The 15228-nt window shown below is 39.5% G+C and overlaps 1 long non-coding RNA gene across 1 annotated transcript; it reads right to left on the minus strand.

The window, feature by feature from the left end:
- Positions 1-666: 666 nt before the first annotated feature.
- On the minus strand, positions 667-14898 carry LOC108496276. Its single transcript, XR_001874409.1, has 3 exons — positions 14617-14898; positions 906-1069; positions 667-773 (listed from the first exon to the last, which is right to left on the minus strand). It is a non-coding gene; the product is annotated as an uncharacterized LOC108496276 (long non-coding RNA).
- Positions 14899-15228: the final 330 nt, after the last annotated feature.

Consider the following 15228-nt stretch of genomic DNA (forward strand, 5'->3'; position numbering starts at 1 on the left):
ACTTCCATGGGTCATTCTTTAATTATTTGTACTGTGTCCGTCCAGATTAGACTGTAAGGTCCTTGGGGTAGGGACTTGTCTAAACGATGTATTGCTGTGCACACCTATGACACTGTGCAAATAATTAACTGCTGTAATTATCGTGCTTGTAAAGCACCCTCACTTGACATTGCTACTGGGCAGTCACTGTCATTTAAATATGACTGTCAACCAGACTAGGACCTTGAGTTTAAAACTGGAGGGAGGCTAAGCCCTGATTCACTAACATAGTCTATTGCTTTTAAATGTTTGTAGAAATAAACCGAAATTTTACCCATTAAAGTTTTCCTTAAGTGCTTCCTGGATGAGAATGACCAAACTCCCTGGAGACTAATGCTCTCCAATGGAGAGCATCTGGGAGAACCAGGTTCTAGCCCTTGCTCCACTAAATATTTAAACCAGAAGGAAATGCATTAGCAAGGGCTCTTGTGAGATCTTGGCAAGTTTTTAATCTATTTCATCATCTTTCAAGATGTTCATCAGTAGCAGATGAGGTTTCTAGGGGCCATGGCCTTCCACAGAGGTTTACCTCCCTCCATGTACTGTCATGATGCTCAGTGTATGGAACGGGACATCTTGGCTTTCAGGAATAGTACAAATTGGAAGCCATGAACAGTCTGTGTCTCACCTGGCTCTAGAAGAGCTGCTTGGGGTGTCCTCTGTCCCTCTTCCTGGCTCCCAAAGTGATGCAGTCCGCCTGAATATACATAGAACTTGCCAGAGCTGTATGCTTCCTACCAGACAGAGTAAACACATGAGGAACAAATGCTTTTCTTTCACAGACAAGGACAGGTAAAAGATCACAAAGTATTAAGGAAGGAGATTAAAGCAATCAAGAAGCACTACCAAAGCTCTGCTCCTACTACCTGAGTTTTTGAGGTACACTTGGGAACTTCTTCAGTACATTGCCTTCCCAATAGTGGCAGCTCTGCAGAGGAGCCAGCTCTTGTTCAAAGGGGTTATTTTTGCAGTACAGGAGTCCTGAGCTCTTGCAGGGAGATAACAGAGGACTGCTGGTTGGTAAAGGTCACTGTCAACAGAGTAAATGTGCAAAAGTAACTTTATACCTAGAATGTGCAGGGATCAAACAGGATTAACATTGCAGAAAACTAACACAGGCATGTGTGTGCTTGTGTGTGTAAAGCTTCATCTCATGATTTCAGGGAAAGAGTGGTGTTTGCTCCAGAAATCACACTGGCGCCAGCAGGAGCTGGTCTGGCTGCATCAGGGTTACAGTTAACAGCTTGAAACCAGCACCTAAAGCAGTGGGCAAGCTACTGATCTGAAGGGGGTAATTTAGGGCTGCTGATCCCACTGCTTCCTCAGTTATTTGCTTTCTTTATCTCCAGTGGCTAATGCAACACCCAACCAGCCCCTAAAAGGAGGAAACAGCCCAGGTCACTCTCGTTGCAGCTGAGCACCTCAAATGCTTAACTGGCTCCTTTTACTTCTTTCCTTCATGCATTTTGCCTTCTTGGCTATGCACTGAGGTACCTTCAAAAGGGGGAATAGACTAGGATCACATCTGGTTTATTCACTGCTCTGTGCTGAGACCCATACCCCTCTTTGCTTGAATCGGCCCTAGGCATCTGCCTTAGTGCCCTTTGACTACCTGGGGCTTGCCATGAGCATTTTTTGCACCACAGGTCCAGCAGAGGGTCTATTCTGGCACCAAGAAGACCATGCCCTACACTTTAGATAGGAACTTAGATGCTACATCAGTCATCCTGCATGTACATGATGCTCTACTGACAATTTCAGGCTGAAGAGATCATGTGTATATATATAGGCACTTAATTCAAAAAGGCCAGTGAGCCTGTTTTTGCACATTGGTACCAAACAGGCTTTGTAACATGGCTGTGCTCAAGCTTTTCAGCTCTCCTGGGAAGCAGGTTGGTGTTACTCCCATTTTAAAAACAAAGGCTAGTTGACTTTCTCTCAAGGGCTACAGTAGAAAACAGATATGCAGAGAACAGAGTTGTGTGCTGTCCTCAGGCTGTGCTGCCCCACTTTGGCATTCCCTCTGTGTCAAGGCCAGAGGCCAAGCTCTGCAGCTCTCCCAAGCACATCTGCAGTGCTATTGAATTCAACAGCATCAAACACTCAGGAGAGCAGAATTTGGTCTCAAATATGCAAAAGATTTAAATGGGTGATTTGACACACCATGACAAGAGAGGGACTTCTGAAGAGTAACAAAAGGTTGTGAAATTGCTAAGGGATTAAGTTGTTTGAATCATTGTTCCAGCTTTATTAAAAAAAGGTATAAATTCATTTCAGTTCTTAGCGGATTTCAAGCTGCCAATTTCTGAGCTTTCACAGCCTTTGATGTGATTCCAGCTTTCTATGATGTAAGTGGATTATTTTTTCCTTAATTCTGAAGAGGCCATTTCCCTCCCAGCCCCCTCCAGAAAAATGTCGCAACAATCAGACTCTAACCAAACACTGATTTTTGGTTAATTGTGGATGTTAACCCACTCTCTGCAGTGGTCTATTTTTCATATACTTTTCAAGACTTGAGTAGAAGGGGAAGATACCAGTGGTAAACCACTATTTTAAATAACAATGATCCTAAAACACACAATAGGCCGTGCACTTCAGTTCCAAACTGCATACATAAAGAACAGTTAATCCATCCTTTAAATACAGCCAAGTTTGGGGTGGAATATGGCAGCTTTTTAGCATACAGAGCAGCAAAACACAATTTAAGCTGCAGCATGAGGAATAGTTTATCCAACAACAAGCAAAAGGGAAATGTAGACAGGAAGAATGCAATTATATACCTGGACTTAATTCAAGACACCTGAGCTGACATTTCTAGCTGAAACAGCCCCAGAAGCCTTAAATCAGGGCAAACAGTCAAGACTGTGCACCTTGTGCAGTGGCAGAGACTTCCAGTGGTACCAGGGTGCTTCCCGCTGACGTGGATAAGCTGGATCACTGCAGGTTCAGAGGAAGACATCTGCCTATTGAATTAGCAGTGTAACAGCCTGTACATTTCTTGCATAGTAATCCTTCTGACAAGAATAATACACCATGTGAAAATTGCTGAAATCACTGCTCAGACAAGTGTGGCTGAAGATATTTATGTATATCTGGGTCCAAAAATAATACAGCTTTAAACAGAGGATTGCAATGACAAATTTGATATTTTATCCCTTTTAGACAGGTTGTACTTCCTTATGGGGCATGCACACCTTTTAAGTCACAGTGGTAAACAATGTCCTGAAGAATCTGGGGGAGATCCAGGAGCAGGAAGATGAAGAAAGCTTCCTATGGGTACTAAGGAAGAATGACCGTTCTGTGATGGGGCTATGGGGACGTGGACATACATCCCTTTTTGGTGACTGTCACGCACTGCAATGTATCGTACCTCGAGCAGGAACTTAGCTATTGTCCAACATAAAGAGTGGTTTTATTTTGCAATGCAGCATAATCCTATAGACTAAACTCTTAGAGTAGACCATCTCGTTTTCCTTGCATAGCACTGTCTACTATCATGGCAGAGATGTGGAGAATTTGGTTTCTCCAGTATGAGCTTGCTTGCAGGTGTGCTGAAGATCATCTGGTGCTGCTTTGGAAGTTTTTATTTTTACAGTCTTCTGTGCTATAACCGGCATCTTTAGGCTTTCTGAATTAATTACAGTGTTGCTCTCAGAAGCAAAACAGTGGTTTGTAAATTTGTATGTTTAGATCTTTTAAATACCTTATCAGAAGGTTTTAATGAGCAATCATAACCAGTCTCATTACTTGAGACCCACAAGTGATTCTTCCTTGATTGCTTTGTTAGTAGAATTCAATACACAGGCTGTGAAACTGATACTGCTGTGATAAATATATGCCTAATTTTGGGGTGGCTATGAATTTGTTGTAAGGAAAATGTTTTCTCTGGATAAGACTTAAATGAAAGAGCTCAAAAGTTGAACAGATAGAAATTAATTTGTATACTCCAGACCTAAATTTTACAGGCAATTGAAATCAGAAATTTTGTGCTAACTGTGTTCAGCAGTTACCTTCAGGACGTTTTCCCTTGGGAAAAAAGCTTGTTTATTCTATCCTCCATTATGCACTAGATGGCACTGTTTCATAGCTTGTGGACCTGTTGCTTATTGTGCAAGTGAGTTTATTACTGTGGGAGGAAAGTTAGTGCTAGGATAGTTGCTACATTGGAAATACTGATAAACAAACCCAACATCTTTCACTGGATCTGATTGCTGTCGTTTAATATTCACACTGGCTCAAAGCAAAATACCGAAACAACACTTGGTTACGGATTTTGGCCTGGAATCTGGAAACAAGGCCCACAGCTTTACATTACACCAACTAAACCAAAATCAACTCATATTTTAGGAGGTTTATGTGGATTTTGAATCCTTGCAAGCCCCTGGTCTGAGCAGTCCTGGAAGCCATGCAGGAGCATCATGCCAGAGACAAGGGAACCTTATAGGCATGCATATATACACTGTATACACTCAGACACTAACTCACTATTGTCACCAGGCCCTGGATTTGGCCTAAAATACACAGCATAAACATGGTCTGCCCGACTTAGTAACTTCATCGCTCTCATCTGTAAAATGAGGATTTCTCCTTTTTTCCCCTCTTATTGGATTAAGCTGTAAATCATAGCTATGCTCAAGTTTCCCTATTTTTGGCTGGGGCCTCAAGGCTGCTATTACTATGAATAATGCTATGTCTTCATAATGTATTATGGTCCCAAAATAGCAATGACTATATAGGAAACTGTGTCCCAGGATAATACCAGTATGGTTTTTACGGTCCAAGTGGATATTAATTTGAGTAATATTAAGGTTCCCCTTGCAGAACAGCAGACACTAGTTGTTTAAATTTGGGTGTTACACTCTATATACCTGAACACAGAATAAGTCTGAGTTGCTCATTACTCCGTTGCACACACTTACTGCTAATGTCACTTATGGGATTGTGAGAGGACGAGAGTAAGATCCAGCTATTTGATTTTTTTGCTATGACACAAAAAAACTTTTGGTGTCTCTGGTTTGCCAGTTCACATTCATTTGCAGTCCTAGGGTTTGAAATTGGCGGTCCACCAGTGTTGGACAAAGGCAGTAACCCAGTGAACCACCAAAGCACTCTTGAGAATCAGTTTGCAAGCATTTTTGGGAATGTCAGATCTGTTTTCTCTCTCACAAAAGCATTTCAACTTGGTTTTGTTCACTAGGTGGCACAAATGCATAAGAGATTGATTTGGAAAAGTTTTCTCTGCAATTTTACTGTTGATGTTCTAAAATGCATCCAGGGTAATTTTGAACATGTTTCAAGAGTGATTTAGGCTCCAAAGTTCATTTTTGAAGAAAGACCCACAGTGATATGTTCACTGGGGACAAGCCAGTGCACCAAGCCTCAGTCATCTGAGCAATGTTTCTTCCAGTGCCTTGACACAACCAGCTGCATTCATATCCTCCAGGATGAACTGGTTGTATGAAAGACTCTCCTTCCCTTCTTGGTCTTTTCCCAGGTTACAGAACCAGGGGAAGAAAAATTTTTACTAGACCAACACTAGTGTAAAGATAGTAATACATAATTTTTTTAGTCAGAGAGGCAAAATGCTTAGTAAAAACTTTAAATTTTCTCAGCTTTTATATTCCCATCCACTTTTAAAAATATAATGCATGCTCATATTAAGTTATTGGGACTTTATCTCCCACCCCTGACACATTCAGGAGTAGAATTTTTAGGAAGATGCATTTCTTGACCCTTCTTTTCTTGAGTACTTTTGCCAAGTGAAAACTTCAAAATAGAAAATAACCATCTAAAAAGAAAGAGAAATTTAGTTTTCCAGTTTCAGTGAGGAAGTTGGATGCACTAGGGAGCTAAATTTATTATTATTATAAGTTTTTTAAAAAATTAAAATGTTCAATGCTGAAAAAATTCCCATAAATTCTGATCATGGAGGAAAAAAGTGAAGAAAGACCTAGCTGGGCAGCAGAAAAGGTGTAAACTGGACAGCGTATTTTAAGAAATACTGGTAGATGAAACAGATGGTAGCCATGTCCTTCATCACCTAAGGTTTGGCTGGACAGAGGATGGAGAGGCAAAGCCAGTAGCATAGTGATGGGGGCTGACCTGTTTTCCTCCTATCCTCCTGTCATGCCACTTGTCTCTGAGCTGGAAGGATTGAACTGAGATGGGAGCTTAAAGGATTTTATTTGAGGTTCCTTTTCTGGCTTGTCAGCACAGGTGGTCTTCTTACATGTGCTTTTAGAAAACGCTGGCATAAATCCCAGAAGAGATGTGTCCTCTACTCCTTTCTCTAAGGCTCTATTTTGCTGCTTAAGATTTTCGCATTTTGACCAAATCGCTATTTTCCAAATATGACTTTTTCTTTGTTTGACATATATTCATATATATGTATATATTCTGGCTTCATAAATTCTTTCTGTTAAGGAATAATCAACTCTTGAGTTTCTCTCCTGATCTCCACTGCTTAACTCTGAAGATAATAGAAATGATGTGATTTTAAGGTCAAGGGTGAGTACGAGACCTGCTGACCGATGAGGTTTGTGCTGTGCATAAAGAGAGAGCAGGCAGTGGGAGGAAGCCACCACAACCACTGAAATGCAAGCAGAATACTGAAGGTAGGGAGGGCTCAGGCTCTGAAAGTGAGTAACTTAAACATTTTCTTTCCAAACATCTGTAAATTGTTAGTCTGATTTATTTTGAATTAAAAATCTTTTTTAGCAGACTGACAGCTTATTTTAATTTTCAGCCATTAGATTCTCAGATGTTTGAATTTCGTGCTGCACCATTGCCTTTGATGCTGGAGAAAGGTGCCCCTGCTCCTCAGGTGTACTTGGGTCCTTTACCAAAGAATACTGGTTTCTTTCTTCCTCTGTGGACAATACCCTCTTACCAGTTGGATAAACTCCTTGGCACAGCATACTACCCCTCCTGAAAGTCTGATACTGTTTTCAGTCCTATTGGAAACAGCATTAGTCTCACTTCCTAGGCCAGTCAGATGAAGCAGTGTCTTGGTTTAAAATGATGTTGTCAAACACTCTAAAAAATATGAGATGTCAATGTCTCTGCATGGAAAAAGCCAACATAAAAGAATTCAAGACTTAAAGCACCCCTCTCCCCACTCTTTCCCGTCCACTGTTGTCATTTTGCTTTTGTTGCAGTGGTTATTGATTGTTCAGTGAAATTACTTATTCTCTCCCTTTAGAAATCCAAAACTCAGCTCATAAAGACCTCTAACTCATGAAGTTACCTCTAATTTCAAAAAGAATTATAGAAGAAAGAAAATATATTAGATTATATCTCTGTTGTTCACTTTGGTTGCTAATACTGACTAGATTTCAAACAAATGCCTGTGATTCTGAGCTTGGTGCTCTGACAACTGAAATAGCTGGATTTGATATATTTTTAAAAAATCTACAGCTGAGTACTACTTCTAGGTAGTTCAGATCTGTGCCGTGTCATGACACTTCTAGGAAACACATCTAATCCTTAAACTTGGTAAAAATTTAAATCTAGATTTAAATATACTCATTTCCACCTGAAATCATATGAGGTAAAAGAAGAGTTAAATGTTTCTACAGGTGATCATGTTCAGCATCAGGTGATCCACCTATGTGTAAAGTTCAAATTCAAATTCTGATATGGCTGAATTTTCTTTTTTTTTTTTTAGGCCCACATCATAGGATTTAGTATTGTTATATCCAACCTATAAAATTTTTCCTCGGCAAATCTTCTAGGGTTTCTTGAAGGCAGTAGCACATTCAGCAGAGCTTTGCATGAGTGAGTTATTTTGGCAGGTCCCAGAATTTACTGATCTCGCATAAAAGTCTGACCACCCTACAACTGAACCCAGTATGGGTTGTGACAATGACACTGCAGGGTGTTTCATTTTTTATGATTCCTCTTCGTAGTATCACAAAGGTCTTTATGGCAATGACAAGTTTTCTGGTCTGCTAATCATGGCCAACAGATAGTAAACACACCTCCCAATAGATGACTTGATCTCTGAATGGTGTTATGTTTGGACTTTATAGTAATAAGCACACATTAATGTTTCTAGATTCAGGTTTCCATTCTGCAGACTTCCCTAAATGCTTGAACTTGTAAGCAATATGGGCACTGTGTTTACCTGGGTTTCATCAGGAATAGTATGATGATCATCTCCCTGTGTCTGGGGAAGTATTTGGTTAATGTGTAAGAGAGAAAAAACCTCCTTCAATCTGTGCCCATCTTCTTTGAACATTTGACAAAACATACGCTGACAGATTTCTGAGCAATACTCCAAGGCAATGGGTATCCCAATGCTTTCCCAGACCTCCCTCTGTTCTCCCTTGTTGTGACAGGTCCTAAGCCATAGAACTAATGAAATACTTCTACCTAAAATAAATATAACAAGTCCAGGATAAACCCAACAGAAATCCATGCAAAAAATCCAGTAACAGAAACCTGCAAACAGAGATTGAAAAAGTGTCTACATGTTTAAATTCTTAATTCCCATTTATACAATGTTTTTGGGGGTCCTTAACATCGAAGGATTCTGAGAAATTGCTGTTCGTGGAAAGTATTTAATGACTAGATATGTAACAAATGTTATAGGAGCCCTTGTCTAGCACGAAAAATTTAGGTCTGGATAACTGTAGTCACCTCTTTTGTACAGAAGTTGGACTGAATATTTTGGATCATGAAGTTTTGCTGTGTTATTTTCATTATTCCCCCTGCCCCAAGCTATTGCAGTAGTTTTTTGTTTGCTTGGTTGGTTCTTTTGTTTTGTTTTTTCTTTTTATCTAATCTTTCTGGAAGCTCAGAGTTTCAGAGTTTGACTTCTGCACAATTATGGGTGAGTGTGATATCGATATGAATCAGGTAATGGAGCTCTATAAACTACCAGCTGTTTCGTGAATCCATACCTTTGCAGTAACTGGTGAAGGAAAAGAACCTCATTAAATAAGAGGGAATCTAAGAAGTTTCTCAGGGATCATGCGTGACTTTCCCACATCTTGAGCAGCTCACTCTTCCTTCCTATCGTCCTCCCATTAGCCATTCCTGAGTAATGGTCTCACTGGCCTCTGATGCATTGACAAGATTGTATTACTTAAGAGTTTAGGGAAACCCTAAGTTTCTCCAATTTCTTCTTCCAGCTTAACTAAGGGCTTGTGAAGTTGGAAATCCACGCCTTGAGTGTGATGGATTTTGTTTGGAGATTGATCCCAGTGGATAATTGTTTTTAAAGAGTTCCTAGAGATCAGACATGTCCAGGGAAACCTATTTAAAGCAATGCTCATCTTAACATTCAGAGTCAACACAGAGATGTGAGAAAGAATTCTTACATGATAAAAAGACTCATGTATATTAAACTATCTCTGCACAGTCATGCTGAATGATTTTCAAAGCTTTCTTCTTCCTCTTTTTTTTTCTTTTCTTTTTTTTTTTAATTCATACATCATTCTTTGAGCTGTCTTTGCAAGCTGTCTTTCCCATGGCACTTGGCCAAGAAAGAGGACACAGGGCTACCCTATAATGGGAATCCCGGAGGAAAAGGTCAGTCATTCTCAGCCCACAAAAGAAGACTTATCAATCAGTTGTCAGACTATGAGGCCAGAGTGTCCGATGTTAAAGAATTCCGAAATAGATCATCATAAACACCACACAGATCTTCTGTAGCAAGTGCATGGAGGATGTGGGAGGGAATGATCTAGCTGTTCCTTCAGATCTGAGAGAAAGTGTCATCCTTCACAAACCTTTTGACAAAGTGTCTTGCAATTTCAGCAAAAACAGTACACAAAGACAACTGCCAGCAGGGCTAGGAATTTCAGATCAGCAAAGGGAGGGAATGCATGGGGACTACAGAGAATAAGGAATGAAGCTAAAGGGTTTTAGAAGAGCTATCCTTAATCTCCTCTATGCTGCTAATTGTTTAAATAACTGCTTTTCCAGTAGACTTTTTTTTCCGTGTATATGTTCACAATCTCACTACCAGTTGCACAAAACAAAAAGTGTCTGGGAGCATACATATGAAGCAGTAGTTACAGCCAGAAATTCCCAAAAGGTATTGGCACACCAAGGCTAGTGCATAGTATGTAGGACTTTAATACAAGCTGGGTAACTGAAATCTAAGATGCAAACAATAATGTGAATAATTAACTCTGGAGAGGTTCACATCTGTATCTGAAATGTTCCAGCTGCCCTCTCCATGTGTACAAGAGGCTGAACCATAATGCTGGATCCAAGGAGACATATTCTGGGAAAATTCAAGGCAACATGTAATCTTCCTACTGGCAGCCATTGCCTTAAAGAGAACAAAGAAAACTGCAGATGTGAACTCTGGGAGCATTATGGGCATTCGTGATTTTAATATGGACTCTATGTGTACAGTTCTTTTTAAAGAAAATAATTAGAGAATGGAGAAACCTAAGTCAGATGGGGTCAGATAGGTCCTGTAGTATACATTGCTCTGTTAAGGGCAGTTGGCCCCAAATTTGTTTTATGTATATATATATATATCTATGTAGAACAGAGACCTGTTGGCTGGAGTCAGGCCTTGCACGACTTCATTCAGGATGCCATTTCCTGGGTTCATTAGGGATTATTTTAGTCTTCTAACACCTAATATTAGTTTGGGTTTAGACAGCAAATACAAAGCTGGTGCTAGCTTAGGTTCTGGTCTCATTTTGTTAAAGTATCTGTTAATGGTCAAAGTAGAAGGGTTCGGGTTAATTCGAGGATGGACTCAAGATACTGCCAGTCTTGAATCTGGACACATATTTAAAAGCTCTAGTGTGAGGTGGGTGGAGGGATACTTGGACCATTATAAATATTTCAAGATGATGAATAAACAAAGAATAGATATTTTGATTTCATTCCATTTCTGTTATCAGCTGCCAATTTCTTTACCGTCCCCACCCTAACTTTTAAAGGCTAAAGCCAGACTGCAGAACCATTGTAAATCTCCTCCTGACATTCTCAGCTATGACAATTATTAGACTGAATCAGTTTGCATTGCTGACCCACATCATCCTCTTTGGCTGCAGCTGAAAGTGTCCCCTAGTCACTGCTCATTCAGGTAACATACTCTTGAAATGAGCAACAGATCTGGCTGCCTCTTGTAGCTGAAAGGCGTTGTCCTGCACAGGAACATTTGATGAAGAAGGAAATCCACTTGAGGACCATGTTGTGCTGAGTTGTAGTGTGCTGAGGTGTGCTTCTTCCTCACCTCCAGTGCTGCTTTGGGATGATCAGCAATGGCCATCCTGTCACAGAAAACTCCACATAGTGTTTCTTACTAACATCATCACTGCCTAAGCCACTAGTGAAATTGTAGGCAGTGTTCTTGCTAGTAAAGCATTCATGTGCCCTCCTGGAGAGGAGCCATACCCAAAAATCTGATGCAAAAGAGAGAGAGAGAAAGAATAGAAAGGAAATGGGGAATACAAGAAGTTTTCATGAGTGTTTTGGATTTCTGGGCTGTCTCTTTGAGCATGTCTCTGAGCTGATTTGCAGGCAGAGAGAAGCCTGTTCTCTGAAGCAGCCAGATGTGAGCCAGCTGTAAACTGGGAGTGCTGTGGCTGTGTTAGGGCCGTGCTGAACCTGGGGTAGTCTGAACCTGGTTCTCAGCAGGGCTTGTGTTCACTGCTGGGCTAACCGCGATGCTATGATTTCACGTTTGAAGCTGTCAGGCTTGGAGAGCACAAGCAGAGTCACTTTACTTCAGCCCAGAAAACAAGATGCCAATATGTCCTTGTAAGAAAAGCTGGCAATCTTTCTCACACTGTCAGTGCTGAATTTATTGCTCTGTCACACATTAATGCAGAATGACATGCTGCTCTTTCTTACATCCATGGGTGTCCAGGGCAAGTATGAAGATCATCCATGAGTGAAAAGTAGCATTACACTCAAAATTTTGTTCTGCAGGAAGAAAATATCTTGCCTGTAATGTAAAATGTTATTTGTGTGAGTGAATTGCTATCATTATAATGAATGAATAATTAATTATTAGTCCAGATCTAAATACTAAAGGAAAGGAAAATAGAGTACAATTCTAGAAAATAGCTCAATAACAATGTAGTTAAAATTGATGTATGCACACTCCTTTGCACGTTCCCCCCCCTGCCCTTTGGCTCACTGTCTTCTGTCTAGAAGAGGAGTTAGGGTTTCATCAGTGTCCTAAGTTCTACACACATAGGGCTATGTGGGTGGCGTTGAAGGCCTTTTCCTTTTACTCTAGGGTATATTTGAGACTATTTTTAAATTTTTTTTTTCTAGTATATATTAACACTAGAGGTTTTTTTTTCATTAGTCTGCATCTCCAGATTTGTTGTTTGGAGTACATCTATTAAAGACTTGGTTTTGTTCACTTTATTCACCTAAATAGCAGTTTTACACATTCTTTGAGTCAGCAGGTCTTTGATTAGTGAGGTAGTTGCGTCCCCAGAGCCACCAGTGCTGTCTTGTGGCCTCTCTCTGGTTATCCCACACCTGTACTCATCTACACTGTGACCTGTGTCCTCATCCTCAAGCTTTCTGCTACCATACCTTGCCTTTACACCTAAATTATCTTGTTCTTGACAATATTTAAGTTTACTTCATTCATTAGTACAGAAAAGCTGTTTTTTACAACTGGATCTATAAAAATGATGGCTGGACAACATAATTAACCAAAGATAAGTGAAATAAAACAGATAAAACAATTGCTACCTGGTCATTAAAAAATTACTTTTACAAGGGAATATAGCTAAAGAAAGCTCTAGGCAGGCTAAAGAAAGCTCTAGGCAGGTTGAGACAAGTCCAGATAAGGCTTGCAGAGTCAGTATGAAGCCTGTGGTCTCTTACTAGCCATAGCAATACTCTATTTACTGAGTTTTGATGGACTGGTAGTACTTCTAATTGCACCTTGCAGGTCTTTGTCCAGCTTTGATGAAGTGGGAGCTTCAGTTACCTGATAGCTGACTCCTCTGCTTTCTTCTGAGGGATCCCTGCATTTCCATGAGGGTACTCCAGCCCTCCATAACCTCCTGGTCTATGAGGCATGTGATGGCTCAGAGGAATATGAGAATTTAGGCTTTCTTGTTTCAAAACATTCACTTCTTGTGAACACTAATGAATTGATTGTAAAAAGTCTTTTGCTGCTAACAACAAATATCAAACTCCTCATTCTGTAAGTTAAGGGACATTTTTCAAATGCAGGCACACATGTAATTGGCATAAAGCACTGGAGAATTGTGTCCGGGTTGTATACAAACCTATAAATGTGTAGGAATCAGGTTTTCCATTTTAAGGCACATATTATTTCATTGTGTAGGAAAAAAGCAGGATCTGTGTGTGTGGTTTGTTTTATTTTATTTTATTTTATTTTTTTTTTTTATTTTATTTTAATTTTTTTGTTTGATAGATGTTTTGAGAGGACACCTGATTAATTGGCACAATCCCTAGGAAATATCCTACTTCCACAAGAAAAGGGTAACATGTGATAGCCTCTGCATGCTCCAGTTGGGAGGGTAGTACTTTTCTTCTTTCTCTTGTTTCTTTCTCAGGTGTATGGCTATTTTTCATATTCAGGACAGTTCCATATCTCTGCTCAGTCAGGCACTCAACCATTTTGCCTAATTATATCTGATGTTTTACTCATAGTATTACGCTCTTCTTCAGAGGAAATGAAAAGCAGATTGTCTCCTTGGCAGCAAAGAATAACAAATGTGCTGCATTGAATAGCTGTTAGATGAAAAAGGGCCACAATCTGCCTCCGTGCCAACCAGTGCTAAAGACACTCTGACAGACAGGAGGCTGCTCCGAGAACTACTCCCTGCTCCTTTGACATCTGAAAGTGCTCTGAAGTAAAGCTAAGATTACTTTGCAGAGATGGAATTGTGTATATCTGACTAGGCAGAGGATATTGAAAAATTTCCAGTGGAATTTTAAAATTTGTTTCAGTGAAGTTTCATTAAAAATAAAATAAAATTATCTTGTGCTTCAATAAGGTTGAAAGATAGCATTTCATTATCTGAACATGATTTTTTTTTTGATTGTTTTTGAAGTCAAATTTTATTTATGTATTGGAATTCTTGCATTTAAAAAAATAATGATTCCCTCCCTGTGAAAGCAAATATATATATACATATATATATATACAAATAAAAATGTATTAAAAAAGGAAAATCAAATTAAATATTTTGGCTTCCAAAGCAGGATATTTTAGTGGACCTGAATTTATTACTTCTTGTTGCTGGACATTTTGCCTCACAGAAGTGTTATGGATTTTGTCTTTTTTAATGCTTGGTACAATTCTCCCTGCCCTTCTGAACTGAGACGCTAGAATTTGGCTAGTTTTGTGATTGTAACAATATCTATGCCATCTATATACATTACTTACACATTTCATAAGTTATTTCAGATTCCTTTAATTCATTTTACTAAGAAGATTTTTAATAAGAGTGTACATTAAACTAGAGAAATATTTCTGACTTTTTATAGAGGAGGCACAAGTCCAACATTTGATTTACCTTCTTTAATATTTGCAGAGATTGAATATTAGATCAAAGTCAACAAAATGGAAGAATGAGAAGAAAAACTATCACAAAAAGTACTTACCTCAACTTTCTGTAATTCCATCCTGTTCCATTCCATTCTATACTGACTATCAGGTTGACTATCAGGAATGAGAGGTCTCAGTGCCCTGGGGGACTTCCAGGACTTTTTGTTGTGGGGAGAATCAAACATCAGGAAGCCAGAAGTCCTTCACTGGTGCTCAGCATAACAATTCTAATCTAAAAATCCTTTGGTAGAATGGATTTGAAAAAATCTTTTGAACAGCTCTTGCCACCAGGTGCATTAGACAACCCATTTTTCTGGCATTGCTACTTTTCTTCTTCCAGCGTTACCTAATTTCAGTGAGAAATGTGAAATGTGAAACTCACGATTGCATGTTCTGCTGGTTATGCTGCCGAAACAGATAGTTTTCATGTGACTTGTCATGCAGTTCTGCTCACAGCAGGATCTGTTTGACACCTTCATAGCATCTGTTAGGAATCACATTTCAAATTTTAAAGAATCTATAACGATAATTTGTAGTGGGTAAGCTTCTGTGGAATTAGCATAATTACATCAGGAGATGTGGGGTCTCCATTCAATCCCATTCCAAATGATTTCTCACTTTCCAAATCACTGTAATCATGCTGAGTTTCAAGAATATGTAGTTCTTGG

This window comes from Lepidothrix coronata, unplaced genomic scaffold, assembly GCF_001604755.1.
Source record: "Lepidothrix coronata isolate B3197 unplaced genomic scaffold, Lepidothrix_coronata-1.0 Scaffold38, whole genome shotgun sequence".
Taxonomy (NCBI): Eukaryota; Metazoa; Chordata; class Aves; order Passeriformes; family Pipridae; genus Lepidothrix; species Lepidothrix coronata.